We start from the raw sequence: 9113 nt of genomic DNA, 5'->3' as shown, positions 1-9113 counted from the left end.
AGGGGGGTAGTTAAATTTGACAATAATAGGCCTTGTCTTGCCAGCTGTGTATGTCCCTAATCGGTGCGCAAGATCAAGTTTCACAGTTGCAGACGCATCATCAATATCAAGAGAATCTGTGAAGAAAGAGTGTAATTTAGTTGTACAGTTCTCGTTCTTCCTTTCTTCTGCGGAAGCACATTCATCAAATCAGAAGAACAGAAGATTGTCTTTCATCGATCGGGACTGCACATCTGGCAATTCATTGTTAGGTCTCGCATTTTCTTTTTTAAGATCAATTAATTTTTGCTCGATTTTATGCTTACATGACTTTTCATCTTGTAATAATTTGTCAATAGATAATTGTTTCTTTCTCACTTCGTCGCGTGTTTGAGAATCAAATGCCCGACTCGCCTCTAGGCCCGTTACTTGCGATTGACACTCACTTACTTTATTTTCTAACGTATTGACTCGAACGTCCATGGAGGTCAATTTCTGTGTCAATGTAGTGAGCTGAGACTCAATATTGTCAATTTTATCGAGCTTTTTCAATTTAGTGTCTAAATCCACTAATCAATTTAACACAGTTAGCTGAAAATCATTCGTACTTTGTGGGGCCTGTTGAGGGGGTACCATCTGTGACTGGGGTGGTGGGGAATTATATCCAAGCTGCTGACAGAATGACTGGTTCATAGGTACCCCGTGCATCATTTGTCCATTAGGGGTAGGATTTGGGGAACTTGCAAACTGGGGCATCTGTTGGTTAAATGTTTGTTGCCCAGACATACTCATGCTTTTAGAATAATTAGCGTCAATAATACCTTGACCAATCACTTGCCTTTTATCAGGAGTATCGACGGTTGACCCTGGGGAACACTGTGATATGTTTCGCTTTTTCGATTTTCTTCCAATTCATAACAGTGTCAAACAAAACATGCAAGATAATCTAAGGGCACTGGTGAAATCGTCAAAATAATTGTTTTAACCACAAGTACAGTGTTAAATGCGATTCATAACATCCATTTCACAATGGTTTTGGCCTTTTAAATCCAATAAAAGTCAATAAAATCCAAATTTTTATCACAATTTCAAATTTTGGCTGCCATTTTCACGCATGCGCATTACACCCAATGATAGAAAGTGTCTTTGATCAATGCTTCTTATCAAAACATTATGTAATTAATTAATTTTATGATCTATGACTCTATGAAGTTCTGTAAGTTTGGTCCAAGTGTAGATTTTAATGACTGATTAGAGTTTGTTGATTTTGAAAATCACTTAATATAATCCTTTCTAGACTTACATTTACCTTCAATTAATAAAAGTGTGCATTTGTAACAGTAAAAAATTTTTTTTTATGTAGTATCACATGCTGAAAACAGCTAAATTATAATAATTTTCTAAAGTCTTAGGTTTGTAGCTTTCTATCTTGAAAACTATTTATCACAAAAGTATGAAAAATATACCATCAGAAAGAAAATTTAATTATGAAAATAAATTGTATGGATACTAAATGGTTAAAATAAGTATTCATAGACTAATTTTGATCTGAGTAACACAGGTATAAATTTTGCATTTTTCTCCAATAACCTGTATTGGGATGGTGTACAGATAATGCTAAAGAGTGTATTGGTTATACCCCCATCACACCAAGCTCGTATTCAGTACGTTCTAAAAAATGTAGCCGAACGGGCTCAAACTGTGTGGCAACGGAACAGACGTAGAAGCGACGTTCTAGAGTCTGTCTAAGAACTTTATGGACTGGCTTGGACGGGGTTGAACGGGAATGGTGCTCCAGAACTTTGAGCCTACTCAAAAATTTCTGCCGATCATTCCGTTCTACAGTTAGACGGGCTGACAACGTACTTAAAATGAGATGGACGTACTAAGAACTGAACCGCCGTACTTCGATCGTACTAGAGTCATGGTATGACGTAATGCGATCGGGGGTCAATTTAAGTACGTGTACACACCGACCGGATCCGTTTGTAGCTCGTTTAACCCGTTCACAGGAAGACTTAACTCGACCGCATTACATCCTTAGTGCGTCGTTATTCCGTCTGAATACGATCAAAATAAATTACTAAGTTTGCAATAAGTTTTAAAACAGTTCTAAGAGTTTACAATACGTTCTTAGTACGCTCCGCACGTTTTTGGTACATTTAGTATGTTTATTCACAGTTCCTACAACGTCGATCCCGTCTGCAGTACAATTACACAAGTTAGGGTATAAATACATGCCGTTGTCGTACATGTTCAAGATTTGGGCACAAGGTTTAGCCAAGTTAATGCCTTTTGGTTTCTGACTCTATCCTCCTTCATCCTCGGACTTGGAGACAGAGTCGTCAGAAGGTGCAGGGAATATATTACGACACTCATCCTCTCGACTTTCACGTTCAGGGGCTGACTCAGGAGACTGTATCGGCTTTTTTGATACATTGCTGCTTTAACACTTTACACCCTGTCTCTGTTTGGCTTCACTTTTCTTTGGAGTCGTATTGATACTAAGTCTTGCCTATTGCTGTAGATTTTTTGTGTCTTGAGAGGTTGAAGAGACAAACGAGAATGAGAACTGGGCGAAACGTAATGGCTTTTAATAGCCATCGGGCCAGAACGTGATTGCAATTTACGTTCTGAACATACTAGGGAGAGATGAGGACGTAATCAGAACGAGTTAAACTGTCTGTGAACGAGTTGGCCGAGTTAAAAACTAGTTAGAACGTATTTCGACGTACTCGTAACGAAGTAGTACTACTTACAAACTTCTTTAATCTGACTACGGACGGACTTGGACTGCCTACAAACGGTGTTCACATGAGGTGAACGGGCATTTTTTCCGAACTGAACTTACTATAAACGTACTTCAGACGGGATAAAGACGCAATGGACGTGTCGAAAACTGTTTAAGAACTAAGGCCTTTTATTTTTGATCTTTCGGTTTACGGAACCGCCGCTCAGAAAAACGTGTTTTCAGAAAAAAAATAAAATTGAAAAAACGTGATTTTTTGATTTCCTCCGCTATGGCATGAAAGCTTGCAGAAGAAAAAATGCATCGCGTATTCCAAAAAGAAAAAAAAAAGTCTCGTTCTTCGAATATCCGTCACGGCGAACGAGTCAAATCAACATTAGGAATTCCTATAATTCTATTTTTAAACTTCATATCTTATGCATGACGTAAACGTCCAATTAAAATTTCCGATATATACTGCGCCCAATCAACATGCTTGTTACGCAATTTACGAAACGTTTAAAAATGGCTGCGCCCAGGCTGTATTATTTCCAAAGTTTCGAAGTAATTTTAATGAAAATACAAGAACATTCAAAGTTGCGACGTAGTGCTTTCCTGAAAAAATGGCCAGTTGTCGGTGATATGCAGTCTGTATTTAGTATACAACTACGTTTATGGTAACTGTCGTTCCAATAGCGCAATGCTTATTACGGTGATTCTATGCACCGCTTATTACGCGAACTTGAAAATATTTTTTCCCGAAAAATATCATTTAAATACACAATGATGACAGTACTTTTGTTTGTTGATATAAACTGGTACAAGGGACATTAAAACTGTGTAAGTCCCAGTCAGCAAACGTTTAGCCTGTACAGCTTTTTGGCGTCCAGTAACTAAGTTATGAATTATGTATTTTTAATGAAATTATTGTACGTTATATATTAACATACGATTAATGTTGATTATAGATCATGTAATTACTGTCTTTTCCAATGTAGCTGTGCAGTAGATGTGGCAAGACAAATATTGACTAGATCATTGCAAAGATGAACTGTTGTGTTACATTAGGCCTATTCATAAAATAAATTAACAAATACCAAGAAAACCATAATATGGTCCATATGAGGAAAGGCAAGGCTTCCAGTTAACAGACATAGGCTAGGTGTCTGTTTACCAGATGGCTAGACACTTCCTATTCCTAACACTTAAAAAGATAATTGCTTATTAGGCACAGTGCAGTGTATGCTGTACCACTAAGTTTCAGACTGGGTCCATAAACAGCCAAGATGATTGAAAGCTGCTGAGTGTAAAATCATATATCCATGGTGACAGTGTTGTTCAAATGTGGGGAATAGTAGATTCTTCCATCTGTTGTTTTAACAGAAGGTATTAATTTCAGTCAGTGTTTAACATATGACTTCTATGTCTCCAATCACTTAGTTTGTGAGAATATATGCAGTTTTTATGTATAGTACAGTCCTTTCAAGAAAAATGTTACAGCTACCTGCCCAGCTGTATATTAATGTAATTTCACAGAAATACCAAGACAAATTTTTTTCTCAAGCTGCTATGACAAGCCCCAAGGCTCATTTTTAATCAAATATAACCAAGGTCACAGGTATATTTGCAGGAAAAAGCATCAAAAGTGGGAAAGAAGATTATAACATGCAGCCTGTGTGATATTATGTAGAATTTACCCATATTCCTTTCAAAGGTCCGTTTCCTACGGAAAAAAAAAATTCTGATTCTGTTTTTTAATTTTATTTTTTTTCCCTCCTCCTACGACCATGTGTCATCCTGGCGGTTCGTAAACCAAAAAATAAAAAAATAATGGCCTAACTATGATCATGTTATGAATATTTTCCGGCCAAATTTCAAACGTTCTAGCCAGATCGCAGCCCGTTTTACAATATTTTAGGACGGGTTGTGACGTTTTGAGAACTAGTTTGGTGTGATGGGGGTTTTATCAATAATCAATACTGTTGTATCTATATGGGGTAACGGGTTAAAGTTTCCACTATATACATATGGGGAAAAGTGACCACGCCTTCTGGCGGCCATGTTTTTTGACGAATCAAAATAATTTGAATACTCTTGGTAGAGGGTCACACAAGGACCATTTGTGTAAAATTATTCTAAAATCAGGCCAGCAGTTTAACACAAGAAGATTTTAAAAGTTTCCACTATATACATGTACATATAAGGAAAAGTGACCACGCCCTCTGGCGGCCAAGTTTTTGACAAATTGGTATAATTTGAACAATCTTGGTAGAGGGTGACACAAGGACCATTTGTGTAAAATTATTCCAAAATCAGGCCAGCAGTTTCACACAAGAAGATTTTTAGGGTTTCCACTAGTAGTGTGTTTCCGGGGTTTTCAGTTTTGATAAAATGATTCGAGTTTTAAAATCGGATTATAATTAGGTAATTAATCTGATTAATAAAAAAATTATGCAATTAATCTGGATTACACACAATTAATCTGGATTATAATGTAATTTGTATTGATTAGCTTAATTATAGTTTGTATTGATGATTAACATCAATTAGTGCCCACTTTTGGGTGCATCGGTTTATAATTACACAACCAACTCAATGGCGGCGAGAATGAGTTACGTCGACAGAATAAAGATTAATTAACTACTAACTCCTCCTAGCTGGCTCCAATACATGCACACATACTTACCTTGATTACTTGATTTATTGTTCAGTTGGTTGAATTATTCAGCAAATATCTGTTCATATACGTATACATTTTACTGAAAATGGAAATGCTTGGTCGTGGTAAAGACGACTGCTCAGTGCACTTAATGAATACTTTTACGCCATCATCATCATCATCAACAACAGCACCACTAAAATCAATAGCAGAAACAGCTGAATTGGAAGCAGCTGCGTCAATGGAGAATATGACAAGTGCATCATCGGCGAGTGAGAATACAAATATAACACGGGTAAAGACTGAAAATGAGTGTTGTTTCAAATGCGGACACATTGCCAAGAACAGTGTAACATTCATCGCGCAGTTGATGGCGATATTTAGCGTTATAGTATTGGCTGCGATAAATTTATCTCTGCGAAAAGGAGAAGACGATAGTTTATGGGTAGCACTCTTAAGTAGCGCTCTGGGCTATATTTTGCCAAATCCTATGTTAAAGTACAGTAAAGCTAGGACTAGTAGCAGCAGCTCTGGAAGTGATATAGCCAAGACAAAGAGTAGTGACAGAGCTGCAAATTAATAGAAATGGAGAGTGAGAAAAAAGAAACGAAAGCTGAATACCTAAGACGGATTTATACCGATCCTAGTCATCCGGCTAGCTACGGCGGCTTGAGAAGATTACAGAGAGAAATAGAAAAAGAGGGAATTTTCAGTTTTTCAAGATCAGAGTTAAAATCTTTTCTTGAATCCAATGATACTTACACCTTGAACAGAGACGCTCGGCATCGACACAAGAGAAAAAGGATTCAAGTGGCCGGTATACATCAGCAAATGGATGTTGATCTCTGCGATGTAGCAAAATTGAGACATTATAACCGTGGCACAAAATATATTCTTACAGCTGTAGATTGTTTTTCTAGACTAGCCTTTGCGCATTGCGTGATAAAAGTGGACTAACTGTCACTGCTGCAATGGAAGGCATTCTGGATGAGTACATGGTAAAACGCGTTCGTTCCGACGAAGGAAGTGAGTTTAAAGCTACTGTATTTAATGCAATGCTAATAAGGAGGGGTGTTAAACACTATTATTCTAACACGCCTTTTCACTGTCAGATTGTTGAAAGATTCAATATATCGTTGAAGAAAAATTTGTACCGGTACTGTTACAAAAACAGGACATTCTCGTACCTACCGGTACTTGACAAGCTCGTAACAGCGTATAACAATCGCATACACTCTCTATTCGGAATGAGTCCTAGCCAAGTATCAGAAGAGAACCAGGCTAGACTGTGGAATCTTATGTTTGCCAGAAAGAAGCGAAAACGCACCGTTACCCTTGCTACCACATATCCTAAAGCACGTGCATTTAGCTACAACGTGGGCGATACAGTGAGGATAAGCATGCGGCGGAAGACATTCGAAAGAGCTTACACACAAAAGTTTACAGACGAGATATTTAGGATAAGAGGGAGTGTTTTATGCAAAAATCTACCAGTCTATTATTTGGAAGACATGAACTCTGAATCAATTAAGACCGCATTCTATGAAACGGAAATACAGAGAGTCCAGAAGAATCTAGACGACACTGAACACTGGGAAGTAGAAAAGGTGTTGAAGCGACGCAAGTTGGGCAAACGACAAGAAGTATACGTTAGATACTGAGGGGTGGGTCCACAATTCGACAGGTGGATCACTAAAGATGCCCTTAAAAACAAAAAGAAGAACACTAACAACAACAACAACAAGAAAAGCAACAAATGCTGAAACAGAATTTAACACTCCTAAGGAAAAATGGACGACCAGTTTCATGTATATATAGGAAGCTACGATTGTAATGCCGTTTATCCGGATAACAACGGTGCTAGTTTCATGGTGGACATTTATGACCCGCTAGTTTTTAAAAATGGCGACGAATGGTGTGTTGCTTTAACTGGGTTAACTGTTCATTGTGACAACAACGTTGGGATGAGGGATGTTATTTCCGGAAGAGAAGTCTATGTTATTTCCAATGTAGTTGGTCTGTCTGTTGTCGGGGGTAACAAAGCCCAGTTGCTAATGAAAGTTAATTTAGGAGGCGGAGTCGTCACTCCCCCAACAAGTTATACATATTCGATAGACACTGTGGAGAATTATTGTTTTTACAAGCCAGTACATTTACGGCGTATCGAATGCATTCAAGTGATTTGTATGTCTGCAATAGGCCAGTCATTCACTGCCTTACGGGACTGTAAAGTGGGCGTGGTTTTGCATTTCAAAAAGAAGACGACGCGGTTTTTTGATAATTAACAATAACCAATGAATAACGATACGCAGTATTATTTCAAAAAGGAAAACTGCTTATTTTTTGTAAATACTATGTACTAACGGCACAACAGGCAGTTGCTAGATACTCGCAACTGTGTTAACACATTAGTTATTCCATGGATCAGGACAACAGCAAAGAGTTGTATATTCCTAATTATTCTGCTTGGCTGAGAATATATGAGAAGAAACTGCCAGCCAACTCAAAACTGGAAGCGCCCAAAAAACTACCGCAGTCAGGTGCCAAAGTGCAGCTAGTTAGTCAAGTAGAAGACACGATTGACCAAGCTTCATCTCTGGTAAATTCAAATAACGATAAGAAACTCATTGGAAAAATCGTGAACGGAAACGGGAGTTTAGGTGCAAAGAAGCAGGCAGTTAAAAGACAAGGATCTAAAATTAAGGATACGAGTGTGAGCAAGGCAAAGAAAGCAAAATATCAATTCAGTTACGGAAAATTAAATGACATTTTTACCAAAAACAAGAGGGCCATGATGGCCCTATATCGCTCACCTGTTATCATTGCACTTGAGGACAAGAAGGTCCTCAGAAAAAATATCTAAATCCAAAGGACAGGAACAACAAAGGAAAGAATTTAAACAAAATGAAAAAAAAAATTCTTACAAGGTATAGATGTGTCAAAATACACCTAAAAATTGGAGGTACCATCCATGTTGTACCACAGAAAAGTGGTCTCGGTTTTTTCCTACGGCCAATAATAAAAAAGTTACTAAAAATAAGCTATTTATAGTAACGAAAAGGGATGTAATTAAAAAAAATAAATATTGTAAGTGAACAAAAGAAAGATCTGCCAAATAAATCTGTTGACATAAATGAAATTTCAGATCAGTATCTTCATTAGTTACGGAGATATACCCATTTTAATTTGAAATAAAGGGAGGTAATTTGACATAAAATCAGTCCATAGTTATCTACCCTGATTGTCTCACTCCAACTAATAACAATAATGAAATTTCAAATACGTCCTATAAGTACTTACTGATATAAATCCATTTTGATTACAATCAGGGGAGGTAATCAGATATAAAATAACTCTGGAACCTACGATTGTATTTGATTTGTCATGGAATCCAAGATTTATTGTTGTTGAAGACATTTTGGACGTTTGTATCAAATAAAACCATAAATGAAGTCTCTATATGGCTGCAAAAGCCAAAACAGCCAATATTGGACCTTTAAGGGGCCATAACTCCGGAACCCATGATGGAATCTGGCCAGTTCAAGAAAGGAAGCAAGATCTTGTGGTGATACAATGTGCACAGTATCATGAACCACGCATTGGTCACCGTGTATGCAACATTGTAAGTGTAAATATATAAACAATTGTTAAAAATAGCGTCGATAATGTGTTTGCCAATCTAATTTTTGTTTGTTTGTTTTCAGTGATGAGGACACTCCCGACATTCAGATCAAAAGCGCAGATATT

The sequence above is a fragment of the Mercenaria mercenaria genome, unplaced genomic scaffold (genome assembly GCF_021730395.1).
Source record: "Mercenaria mercenaria strain notata unplaced genomic scaffold, MADL_Memer_1 contig_626, whole genome shotgun sequence".
In the NCBI taxonomy this organism is placed as follows: Eukaryota; Metazoa; Mollusca; class Bivalvia; order Venerida; family Veneridae; genus Mercenaria; species Mercenaria mercenaria.
This window is presented reverse-complemented; position numbering follows the sequence as displayed.